General features: G+C 42.5%; 1 protein-coding gene across 19 annotated transcripts in view; it reads right to left on the reverse strand.

The window, feature by feature from the left end:
- LOC132392708 (DNA-binding protein SATB2-like) overlaps nt 1-13,746 on the reverse strand; it is a 229,258-nt gene that overhangs the window by 154,904 nt on the left and 60,608 nt on the right. The window lies entirely within an intron of this gene.

Raw genomic sequence — 13,746 nt, forward strand, 5'->3', positions numbered from 1 at the left:
TGGGGTCTTCGATTATGCTGGCTGCATTACTGAGGCAGTGAGAAGTACAGACACTTCTCTTGAAGGGAGGTTATGTTGTGCTGTGTCCACAACTCTCTACAGTTTCCTGTGGTCATGTGTATAGCAGCTGTCAAACCAAAGCATTATGCATCCAGATAGGATGTTTTCTATGGTGCATTGATAAAAATTCATAACGATCGACAGGGACATGCTAAATTCCTTTAGCCTTTTGACATTCCTGTGGCAGGATAAGTGAATCAAACTCAGCATCCTCTCAGAGGAACAACATCCCCAGAATTTACGCCTAGATTGAGACAAATCAGTCCTGTTGTAACCTGACACTCGACCCCTGAAAGAGTAATTTTATCCCAGTCACAAGACGAGATTGCCCTATGGACAAAGGATTCAGGATGTCCTCAAAAACCTCCTTAAAAATCTGTGTCGTCATTTGTTTCTGACATCACTCAAAATGGAGAAGGAACATTTAGGATTGTACTGAGAAGCTTTAAGTTCATGTCTCAAGATAACTCAGATACTCAGTACAAATGGAAGAAGGGAGCATCTTTCACAAATTATCCATCAGCCCGCCACCTCAGGCATCAGCTGTCCCATCGATGACATGGTCCAGGTCCCACATTGGCCTCATCAGCCATCTTGGTAGCTTTAGAAATGGGCTGGAATTGTATCATGCCGAAAACCAAGGAGCCACCAAAGAACAAATCACCTCATCTCACAAACCTCCATTCATACACCGTGTCCCTCGTGAGATTAAAGAGTGACAGCTCTTGCCATCACTCACCCCTCCTTCTCACCCCTAAAAATCGATGTCTAAGTAGCTTCTACCATCATGGAGGAAACAGGAAGCTCCCTGAAATGGCAAAGGCCTATTACGGTAGACGTCACAATTTTCTGGAGACTACTGGTGGTCTCCCCTGCTGGCAACCCTGTCTTTTTTAAAATGAACTCAGCTAAATTAACTCTGCTGTGTTCTCAACCCTTGACAGTGAACATTTATGTGGAAGGATACAAATCTCATGGAAGTCAAAAGGAAACTGCAGATGCCAGAAATTTGAAATAATAACAGAAAATGCTACAAATACTCAGCTGGTCAGGCAGCATCTGTGCTGAGAGGAACAGTTAATGTTCCAAGCCCAGGATCACAGGCTTTGTTGTTTCCAGGCTTGAAACAATAGCTACTTCCCTTTGTACACTGTCCGACCAGCTGAATTTTCTAAGGTTTAAAGTTTTGTTAAAAATAAAGCTCATTATTACTTTGGTCCCTAACTCAAATCCTCTAACTTATGAATCAAGAGATGACTGTAAGCAATGCAAATACTGTATACTATTTTTTTGAGCTGCTTCAGGAAGGAAGCAAATGAGTTAGAGCCAACAAAACAAAAAATCTACAAGCCAGTTGGTTAACATTTCCTTTCTTCTTTTAAATGCCGATAAATCTGCTCCACATATCAGATACTTTCTGTTTTCTAAACAATGTGTCGTGTGAGGCTCGGAATTTAAGGGAGGTAACAACACTGAATGAAGGGTAAACAAAATCTTTGCCATTCCTCTGTCCACACCTTCCACTGAGGTGTCAACCTGCTTAAAATAATTGGTTCATACCTCTTAACATTGCAGGTTGATAGTTTTAATGAGCACCTGCCAGCTTATCATCAATTCTGCAATTGGAAATACATAAATCATTACAGCATAGTACAGGCCCTTCAGCCCACAAAGTTATGCTGACCCTTTGACTTACTCTAAAATCAATCTAATCTTTCCCTACTACATAACCCTCCATTTTTCTATCATCCATGTGCCTGTTTAAAGTTTCTTAAATGCCCCTAACATACCTGCCTCTATCATCACGCCTGGTAGGGTGTTCCACCCACCTACCACTCTCTATGTAAAGAACTTATGTCTGACACCTCGCTACTTTCCTCCAATTCCATTAAAATTATATTGTTCTTCTGATTTCAGTCTATCAGAACAAAAGAATGATTACACAATGCAAAAGTAAAAATATGTAACAAAGCATCAAAGAATGGGGCAGATACATTTTAGGCCTTCATCTAGACCAGACTGGTTGCCAGCTGCTAACAAGGTTTATATTTTAACTAATTAAATATATTATTTCTCCAATTGCCCTGTAAATGTTCAAAGCCAGCCGGAAGATTTTATTTTCTTGCGGGTTTTATTGTTGTTCTGACACAGATGATATGGCTCTCTCCCCAGTTACCAAAAGGCAAGTGAGAGCCTTTCCTTCACTCAGTGCATTGTAAATAAAATGGAAACCACTATCAGAACGATGGAACAGAATCAAGGCCTGGCAGTTCACCCGCAAACAGGCAAACAGTTCACAACAGAAACCACATTTGTACACTGCTGTCCAATCTAAGGCATGGGAACTTCAGTTTCAGTGTATAAAGTCAGCACTGGTCTAACCCAGCTATCTGTTATGGTTCCAAACACTGGCAACTTCACAAGCACAAGGAGACAGAAGCTCATATTAAATCAGCTACTGCAATCACAGTAAAGAATCAAAAAGCAGATGCAGCCAGTCCTGAAGGTAATAATACTTCAAATAGACAGAGATAGATAGATAGATAAATAGATATTCTATTGATCCCAAAGGAAATTACAGCATCACAGTAGCATTACAAGTACACAGATATACAAATATTAGAAGAGAAGTAAGAGATAATTTAAAAAATTACCTCAAACAGTCTAATGGAGGAGGGGGTCATCACTTCCCCAGCTATAGGTTGACTCATTATAGAGCCTAATGGTCGAGGGTAAGAATGACCTCATATAGCACTCTTTGGATCAGTGTAGTTATCTCAGTCTATTACTGAACGTGTTCCTCTGATCAGCCAAGGTGACACGCAGAGGCTGAGAAACATTGTCCAGAATTGCTAGGATTTTCCATTGTTCTACCACAGCCTCCAGTGTGTCCAGTTTGACTCCTATAACAGAGCCAGCCTTTCTAATCAGTTTATTGAGTGTGTTGGCATCACCCATGTTGATGCCATTGCCCCAGCACTCAACTACATCGAAGATTGTACTGGCAACAACAGACTAGTAGCACATGTGAAGGAGAGGCCTGCATACTCCAAAGGACCTCAGTCTCCTCAGGAAGTAGAGGCGACTCTGGCTCTTCTTGTACACAGTCTCTGTGTTGATGGTCCACTCAAGTCTGTCATTCCAGTGCACCCCAAAGTGCTTGTAGGTCCTCACCAAATCCATATCCTCACCATCTATAGTAACAGGAAGCAGTGCAGGTTTAGTCTTCCTAAAGTCCATCACCATCTCCTTTGTCTTACTGATGTTGAGCTACAGATGATTCAGCTTGCACCATTTGACAAAGTTCTCCACCACAGCCCTGTGTTCATTCTTCTGACCTCCCTTTATTCACCCAACAATTGCTCAGTCATCAGAGTATTTCTGCCGACGACATGACTCAGGGTTATCCCTAAAGTCCGAGGTATACAGGGTAAACAGGAAGGAAGCAAATACAACCCCCTGTGGGGCCCCAGCACTGTTTATATCTGACGCACAGGTCTGAAGCAGTACAAACTACGCTCTATCAGTCAGGTAGCCCATTATCCAGGATACAATGGAAGTGTCAACCTGCATTGAACAGAGCTGTTCCCCTGCCATTGAAGGCACTTTAGAGATCAAAAAAATATGATCCTCACAGTACTATATAGCTATAAATTAGGCTGTAGCTCAGACATCACATCTATTCCACTGAGCTAAGGTAAAATATTTCCAGAGGCTGTGTTTTAACAGCATATTTGTAGACTAGCTCATGGAAATGAATGCTCATCCGACACACCTCTCAATGCAGTTCTCAGGAATCATTAAATCATTAAAATTTTATTCCACACCCATTATCAGAGCAATCAGACTGGTTCTAAAGGCATTTTACCCTCCCTTCCACCTGATCTGATTATTACTTAATGATGGTCTTTGACTGTGCTGATTAAAACTATGTATGTTTTGTATATATCTGGCAACGTGAGTCTATTAAAACTTTGACAATCACCTTGAAGTTTTCTCAGTGTTGTGCATGGAATTCAACCACCACAAGATGTTACATTACATCGTTAATAGAACAGCTTTCAGAGACCCAAATGCAAACTGAAATTGCTGGAAGTGCCCAGCAGGGTAACTCAGTGTTCCGCAGCAATAACTCTTTGTCATAAGAGATTCCAGAGAGACTGGAAGCCTGGGTCAATACACTTAAAACCTGGAGGAATTCAGCAGGCCGAGCAGCATCAGTGCAGGAAATGAATAGCTGACATTTTGGTTCTTCATCTGGACTGAAAAGGATGGGGAACAAGCCAAAATAAAAGAATAAAAAGAGGGGAGGAGCAGGAGCTGTCAGCTGAATCCAGGACAGAGTGGGAAGGAGAAACTATGAGAAGGCAGAAGGTAATAGGCATGGAAGGCCAAAAGGGCTGAAGATGTAATCTGACGGGGGAGGACAGCAGATCGTTGAATGAGAAAAGTAGGAAGTGGAAGGTGATGGACAGATCGTAAGGGTAGGAGAGGGAAAAGAGAAGGGGAAATGGGGACACAGGGATAAGGGAAAAAAAGAAGAGGAGAGTGGTAACGGAAGATAGTGAAATTGATGTTCATGCTGTCATGTTAGAGTCTACTAAGATGGAATATGAGATGTTGCTCCTCCAAGGCTACATTTAAATCAGGGGGATTACTGGGCAGCCTGGCTCCAAGGGCCAGAAAGGCCTAATGCATGCTGTACCCCAATAATTAAATAAATAAATACATCCACGTCTGGCTTCAACATAGCAGTGGGGGAGGCCCTGGACAGATAGACAAGCTTGAGAATGGGACGTGGAATTAAAATGGTTGGTCATCGGAGATCTTGGCTGTTGTGGTGGATGGAGCAAATGTTCTCAACAGAATGATCCCCCAACTTGTGTGTCAGGTATCACCGACGTAGAGGACATCTTACCAGGAGTTCTGGCTACAATAAATGACACCAATGGATTTAAAGTCTCATCTCTACCTCTTCTATCTCCCAGAAGGTAGACATGTCAGAAAATTGTGCACACATGGTAAACCTGAGGAAAAGTAGGCAAGCAGTTAAAGCCTCACTGCTAGTATATCCAAATAACTCAGCTGAAAGACTAAATTCAGCTGAACTGGACTTAATTAAGCAAAGGGATGAAGACCTGTTTTGACTGACATTTCAACTTCAGCACTTCTCCTTGTCCTATTCTGTCCATTACAATAGCCACCATGCTGAAGCAGTTTATTACAAGAACTACAGAATCCTGGTGGGAATAGAGAAGGATCAAAGTCTAGCAGCTTAATACCAGTCTTTCATTTTGAACTTTTAATACCAAAAACTTCCGTGTGATGCAGGGATATCTTGGCATTGGAAAGCTTTCACACATCTCCAAAAATCTGCATTTTGCTGTTGCTTCAAGTCAGATGAATCTGGTGAAGAGTGATTTTGCTCATATTTCTGGGTACTTTAGCCCAGGTTGTCAAATTTGTTTCCATATTTTACAGTAGAATTTTTGTTGTACTGGCATTTTTCCCACTATAGGCTCCTCTAGATTTCCTCAACAATAGTGAAAAAAGCAAAATTCATTTGCACTGAGGTATTCAGCCTCAATCTACTGCTAAAAACATAGTTCTTACTTAGATGAAACATAACCAATTTTTGTTGATCTTAGTTTCCCTAAAGCCTAGAAAAGCCAACACCTAAAATAGGTTTTATGTCCTTATTGTGAAATCTGACCTCCTGTTGTCTCAAACACAACCTTATAACTGTACCTTGACCACTCTGTCCTTAAAGACCAGGGTCACAGTTATTCCCAGTTTCCTATCTCAAGAACCATTCCGCTGCTGATTCCATTACCGGGGATGAAGCCAGACTAAGAAGGTGGGGGGAGAGGTAGGAGGACAAGCTAGAAGGTAATGGGTAAAACCAGGTAGGTGGGAGAGAGAGAGATGAAGTGAGAAACTGGGAGGTGAAAAGTGAAAAAGGTCAAGGGCTAGCAAGGAAGGAATGTGGTAGAAGTTGAGATTGCCTGATGGGAGAAAGGGGAGGAGAGGGAGTACCAGGGTTTCCTCCCCCTTCCTTTCCTGTCCAGATGAAGGGCCTCAGCCCAAAACACGACCGTTCATTAACTTCCATAGATACTGGCTGATTTCTGCCAACGTGAGGCATTGATCGTGTGGATAGTCAGAGGCTTTTTCCCGGGGCTGAAATGGCTGCCACAAGAGTGCACAGATTTAAGGTGCTTGGGGGTAGGTACAGAGGAGATGTCAGGGGTAAGTTTTTTACACAGACAGTGGTGAGTGTGTGGAATGGGCTGCCGGCAACGGTGGTGGAGGCGGATACGAAAGGGTCTTTTAAGAGACTTTTGGATAGGTACATGGAGCTTAGAAAAATAGAGGGTTATAGGTAAGCCTAGTAATTTCTAAGGTAGGGACATGTTCGACACAACTTTGTGGGCTGAAGGGTTTGTATTGTGCTGTAGGTTTTCTATGTTTCTAACACTTCGTGTCTGTTGCTCTAAATTTCCAGCAACTGCAGGATCTCTTGTAATGGCATGTTCCATTAAGAGCTGCATTTGGAGGGTGAATACAGCGTCAGTCGCAGGATGATATTACACAGGAAAGACTGGCCACCTGGTCTGTGAATCTACAGTTCGCACATTTTTATACAAAATTAAGGTGACCCATAATGCTGCTTCAATGCTCATAAAATAGCATACAACCATTTCTAAGTTCTTGAATTGTAAGTCTTTTTAAGTCAGTGGAAGAAGAAATAAGGAGCTCACTTGGGTTGCCATCAAGGGCAGGTACTAGGGCGCCTAGGTGCGACGCGAGAAGCAGCAGTACTCTCAATAGATACGATTAAATATTCCCGTTTCAGCCTGATACAGCTAAAATGCACAACTGCTTCCAAGGTCAGTAGAGTCGGCATAGATGTCGTAATGTGTTTAAACAAACTATTGCTGCTTAAAACTGACGGAAACAACACCAATTGTGGCTGGAAGCGCCCATGTAGGATACCTCGAAGGAAGCAGGGGTGCAGAGTGGGATTAAAAGTGTGCTTAAGGAAATGGGGTTTTAAAATCTCTACACCGACTATCTTGCTGGCAAACGTGCAGACTCTGATGAATAAAATCAATGATGTCAGAGCCAGGGTGCTGAATCAGAGGGACATTAGGACCGCGTGTGTTCTTTGTTTCACGGAATCCTGGTTAACCCCTTCTGCACCGGATGCAGCAATTGGGATGGACAGGTTTACTATACACCGTCAGGATAGATCAATAGAGTCTCTCAAAAGCAGAGGTGGACGAGTACGCCTCATGATCAACTCTTCTTGGTGCACAAATATATCACTGCTGCCCCAATTCTGCTCACCAGACCTGGAATATCTAGCGGTAAAGTGCCGTCCTTTTTACCTACGACGGGAGTTCTCTGGGTCATTTTGTTAGCAGTATACATTCCACCTCAGGCCAAGTCAAACCGGCTTTAGATAATCTGAGCAATGGGATCAACATGCACAAAACAGCACACCCTAACGCCTTCACCATCGTTTTGGGAGATTTTAACCAGGCCAGTCTGAAAAAAATCACTAAGCAATTACCATCAACAGATCACTTGCAATACCAGAGGAAACAACACACTGGACCATTGCTACACCACCATCAAGAATGCCTACCGTGCTACTCCACGTCAGGATGCTGTTCATCAACTATAGCTCAGCATTTAATACCATCATCCCACAATCCCGATTGAGAAGTTGTAGAACCTGGTCCTCTGTACCTCGCTCTGCAATTGGATCCTCAACTTCCTAACTGGAAGACCACAATCTGTGCGGATTGTTGATAACATATCCTCCTCGCTGACGATCAACACTGGTGCCCCTCAGGGTTGCTTAACTCACTGCTCTACTTTCTATATGCACACGACTGCGTAGCTAGGATTAGCTCAAATACTATTTATAAATTTGCTGCCAATACAACTATTATTGGTAAACTCCCAGGTGGTGATGAAAAGGCGTACAGGAGTGAGATATGCCAACTAGTGGAGTGGTGCCGCAACAACAACCTGGCACTCAACGTCAGTAAGACAAAAGAGCTGATTGTGGACTTCAGGAAGGGTAAGACAAAGGAACACATACCAATCCTCATAGAGGAATCAGAAGTGGAGAGAGTGAGCAGTTTCAAGTTCCTGGATGTCAAGATCTCTGAAGTTCTAACCTGGTCCCAAAATATCGATGTAGTTATAAAGAAGGCAAGACAGTGGCTACACTTCATTGGAGTTTGAAGAGATTTGGTATGTCAACAGATACACTCGAACTTCTGTGAACATACCATAGAGAGCATTCTGACAGGCTGCATCACTGTCTGGTATGGGGGGGGGGGGTGGGGGCTACCTCACGGGACAGAAAGAAGCTGCAGAGGGTCATAATCCAGTCTGCTTATATTCTCAGTGTTAGTCTTTTGGTCCTACCGACACTATCTTAGCTAATGTAACCACAACTTTGCCCCCACAGTGCTTAAAGAAGTGTGACAAGCCCGAGTTAGAATTGGGAACATCAGTTAAATCTCTGATGAAGGGGAATGGACCAGAAACACCAGTGCACATAGAGAAGTCTAAATAATTTTCGTAAAGGGGGTTGACCTTTTAGTAAGTGGGAAATGACAGCTGAGAACAAGGACTGCATTCCATTTCATTGGTACGGTACGATACCGTTTTTGATTAGTGACACCTGATTCTACACACTACTACCCAAAAAGCAAAATAATTAATAGGTGAGATTGCAAAAACATTCCAATCAATACCAATAGTTGTTCTCACTATTATTCAATTCATACCAATGGTTAAAATAGCTGCTGTACATGAATGAACTTGCTTACAAATTCCGGTTTGCTTTCCTAATCTGATTTAGATTAAAGCAATATCTGTATTGGAATTCAAATTTCAAAGGTCAAAGTAAATTTATTATCAAAGTACATATATGTCACTGAATACAACCCTGAGTTTTGTTATCTTGCGGGCATACACAGGAAATCCAAGAAACACAACAGAATCAAAGAAAGACCACACGCAACAAGGTGGACAAACAACTAAGGACAACAATTTGCACAAATACAAAAGAGTGAAAATAATAATAATAGATATATAAGCAATAAATATCGAGAACATGAGATAAAGAGTCCCTAAGTGTGACTCTGTAGATTGTGGGAATATTTCAGTGGTGGAACAAATGAAGTTCAGTGATCTCCTCTGGTTCAAGATCCTGATGGTTGAAGGGTGATAACTGTCCCTGAACATGGTGGAGTGGGTCCACAGGCTCCTGTAAGCGAGCATGGCCTAGGTAGTGGGGGGTCCTGACGATGGATGCTGCTTTCCTGCGACAGCACTTTGTGTAGATGTGCTCAACAGTTCAGTGATAGGCCAAGTGAAATTGAATGAAGTTATCTCCACTAGTTCGAGAGCGTGATGGTTGACGGATAATAAATGATCCTGAGCCTGGTAGTGTGAGTCCTGAGTCTCCTGTGCCTTCTTCCTGATGGTGGGGGTCCCTGATGATTATTGCTGCTTTCCTGCGATGGCATTTTGTGTAGATGTGCTCAATGGAAGGAGGGCTTTACCCATGATAGATTGGGCTGTATTCACTACCTTTTGTAAGATTTTCCATTCAAGGGCATTGGTGCTTCCATTCTCTGAAATGATAACACCAAGGAAAGTTAAGCTGCTAACCCTTTCCACCTCTGATACCCCGATGAGGACTGGCTCATTGACCAGTTTCTTCCTCCTGAAGTCAATAATCAGCTCCTTTGTCTTGCTGACATTGAGTATGAGGTTTTTGCTGTGACACCACTAGGCCAGATTTTCAATCTCCCTCCTATATGCTGATTCATGACCACCTTTGATTCAACCGAGAGTCCTGTTGTCAGCAAATTTAACTATGGTATCGGAGCTGTGCCTAGCCTCACAGTCATCAGTGGAAAGCGAGTAGAGCAGGGGTCTAAGCACACAGCCTTGTTATGCAACTATGCTGATGGAGATCGTGGAGGAGATGTAGTTACCAATCTGAACTGACTTGCACAAGGAAGTTTTGAAGACAATATCTTAAAGCTTATTGAATAACTTTGAGAGGATGGTAGTATTGAATGCTGAGCTGTAGTCTATAAAGTGCATCCTGATGTTCACTGTCTGGGGATGAGGGAAGAGACAATTAAACGGCATCTGCTGTGGACCTGTTGTGACGGTAGACAAAATGCAGCAGATCAAAGTCACTTCTCAGGCAGGAGTTGGTATGTTTCATCACGAACTTCTCAAAAAACTTCATCACTGTGGATGTTAGTGCTACTGAATGATAGTCATTGAGGCAGGCTAACACACTCTTCTTAGGCACTGGTGTGATTGAAGGCTGCCTGAAGTAAGTAGGTACTTCGGACTGCTGAAGTGAGAGGTTAAAGAAATTGGTGAACACTCTGCCAGTTGATCAGCACAGGTCTTTAGTATGTGGCCAGGTAGTCTGTCTGGCTCGGATGCTTTTCGTAGATTCACCCTCCTGAAGGATGCTCTCACGCCAGCCCCAGAGACTAAAATCACAGTGTCATTGGGAGCTGTGGGAGTTCATAAAGTTCCTCATGTTTTAATGGTCAAAGAAATCATAGATTGCCACATCACGTGTGAGCTGGATTTCCAGAGATTGTACCTGGACCTCCCATATCTTATTTGGTCATTTACTTGAAATACCACTGATCTGGCCCTTAGCAAATTGAAGATCTCATGGTTCATCCAGGGTTCTGGTTGGAGAAGACTCTGAATGATTTTGTGGTACACACTCATCCATGACTGTTCTAATAAAGTCCATGACAACCATAGTGTATTCATTCAGAACACAGCCCAGTCCATTGACTTGAAGCAATCTGGTAGCCGGTCCTCTGCCTCCTGCAACCATCTCTTCATTGTACTCATCTCTGGAGCCTTGCACTTTAGCTTCTGCCTGTATGCAGGCAGGAAAAGAACAGCCAAGTGATCGGAATTTGCGAAATGAAGTCTAGGTATGGAATATTAGGCATTCTTAATCACAATAGAGCAGTGGTCTAGTGTGTTGGAACCCCTGATGATAATTGGGCAGAGATTTCTTCAAACAAGCTTGATTAAAGCCCACAATTGTGAATTGAAGTGCACCAGGGTGGGTAGTTTCTTGTTTGGTGACGGCAGCGTTCAATATCTCAAGTGCCTTGTTAATGGCAGCTTTTGTTGGTAAATAAATTGCGGTCAGAATCAGGGAGGAGAACTCTCTTGTTATGTAGAATGGTCGGCACTTAATCATTAGATGTTCCAGGTTGGGGGAATAAGTATATGACAAGATCAAACCCACTGCGTCAAAGCACCATGGAGAGGTTATTATTAAACACAGACCCCCACCCTTTGCCTTCTCTGAATCAATAGTTTAGTCCATTCAGCATATCGAAAAGCCCTCGTCTGATCACTGAATCCAGCATGTTCAGCGTGAGCCATGTCTCCATGAAACATAGACACAACAATACCTCATTTCCCTCTAGTACAGCAACCTTGCCCTTAGGTCCTCAGTTTTGTTCTCCAGTAACTATACATTTGCTAACAAGATGTTGGGTAGAGGGAGCCTCATTCCTCGGCATCTCAGCCTGGCTTAGTTTTCTCCTTCTCCCTCTCTTCCTGCCATGCTGATGTACCTTCATCGGCTTAAAGGTGCTGTACCTGCATCCTTGAGAGTTAAGTCCACCAAGCCCTTCAGAATATCGTGAAATCAGTCGTTTATTAAGACAGATCAAAATTATGCTGCTTAAAGGGAAATGACGAGCTTCAGATTGCAACTCGCAACACACTGTCATGGTTTACCAGCGTCATCTTGGCAATTCAGCTTAAGTAAGTTTATTAACGATGTATATATGCATCATCATATACCACCTTAAGATTCATTTTGGCATTCAATTAGACATCCAGTGACATCAACCTAGCAGCATAGCTAAAAGACAGAATTCTGAATTTTATAACTATTAAAACATTTTACAAATAATAAATGGCAGGTTGGCCTATCTGTGGGGTTAAAAACTGAAATGCCATATGTAAACGTAACAGGCATATTTTTAAATTATTCTAAAAACTGTGTAATTTTAATTATTCCAAGGAACATAGTCCCATGGATGTTAAAATATGAGGTTCAGGCCAGGGTGGTTTTTCATCAGAAAGTAAGGTGTGAAACTGAAGAGGTTCATATTTACCTCTACAAGGGCAGTTTGAAATGAGTAGCAATGCAGTTGGTGACAGATGGGCCTTAATTTACTGTGTTTTCTCTTAGTGCTACACTGAAATATCATCCTTGATACCATGCTCAAATCATTTGGAGAAAGCCCTGAACTGAAGGCCTGCTAACTTGGAGGTCACAGCACCTCCCAGTGAATTCTACAGGGTGTCAGGGAGTTCTTCCAGGTTAGCTTTTACATTCTGCTAAAAGACTGGAACCACAAATCTGCTCACCTGAGGAAAATGTAGGACTTTCTTCTCTAGCAACTCCACATTTCTTCACTATCATTGGCCCAATTTTCAATATCATACAACATGTACTTTGTGCAGCAAACACTCTTGTCACTAAAATGACCTGTTTCCCACCTCTCCATTTGCCTCAAAGTGAAACCACATTACCATAGTGCAAGGAACCAAAGACTGGAAATAGGAAGCTGTCAAAGTGGAGATCCATTGCAGTTCAGGATTACAATGATAGGCAGCACACGTGTGTTTGGTTTTGTAAGTGCAAAGCAACCTCCACCATAAGCAGAAAGCATTGGATAGGATGATGCTTAAATGGCCTGTGTCAAGTTCACTCACAGCTACAATAACCTTTTCCACTCTTGTAAATCCCAAAGTGAGGTCTTCCTGCTGCAGCCATCCTGAAAAGTCATGGCGTTAATCACCATGGAAACTGGCCCTTTGATCTAACCCAATGAGGAAATTCACAAGCAAGTTTTTCATGATACCAGTTTCACACCGCACTCGTGCATGTGATAATAAACTCAACTTAACTCAACTTGACTACATTATTCAAGTTAATTCAAACATTAATGTTAATCAATAGTTAAAAAGAACTTCATTTATATTTTCCTTCCTGACCAGTTACTACATTAGAATAAATGGGCTGCACTACATATATTAAATATGGCTGGAGAATAGCTGAGGGGCTAGATATAAAGGGCATCTAGACACCCACCTGAGAATGTTGCAGAAGGGGTGCAGCAAAAGGACAAATGTGCCCACACCTGATTCCAGTGTGCTTCTAACTTCTGCTCTCCAACGTCCAAACACAGAGGTGCAGAAGATGCTGACCCATGCACTGGACCTAGCAGGTAGCTCTTTGTGAATAGCCAGCTGGCTGGCAAACCAATTCACCCATTAATTTATAACAGATGGAGATATTCCTGCCTCAGTACAAGGCAGTGCTTAGAGGATCCCATCTAACATCCATTTTCCTTTACTTAGCTCCTTCCTTCGCTCTGATTATATCCCTTTAATGTGAAGAAGGGTCTGGCACCAAAGGGTACACCCATCCAACCTACACTCCATTGCTGTCTGTCCATTGGAAACAGTTTCTGCTGCTGTTTCTTAATTTTACATGGTTGACGAGTGGGAAAGAAATGTCCACTGTAGGCATAGTAGAAAACTAGGAGAATTGGACAGGGTTTTGCTAGGATCCAA

The sequence above is a fragment of the Hypanus sabinus genome, chromosome 4, assembly GCF_030144855.1.
Source record: "Hypanus sabinus isolate sHypSab1 chromosome 4, sHypSab1.hap1, whole genome shotgun sequence".
Taxonomy (NCBI): domain Eukaryota; kingdom Metazoa; phylum Chordata; class Chondrichthyes; order Myliobatiformes; family Dasyatidae; genus Hypanus; species Hypanus sabinus.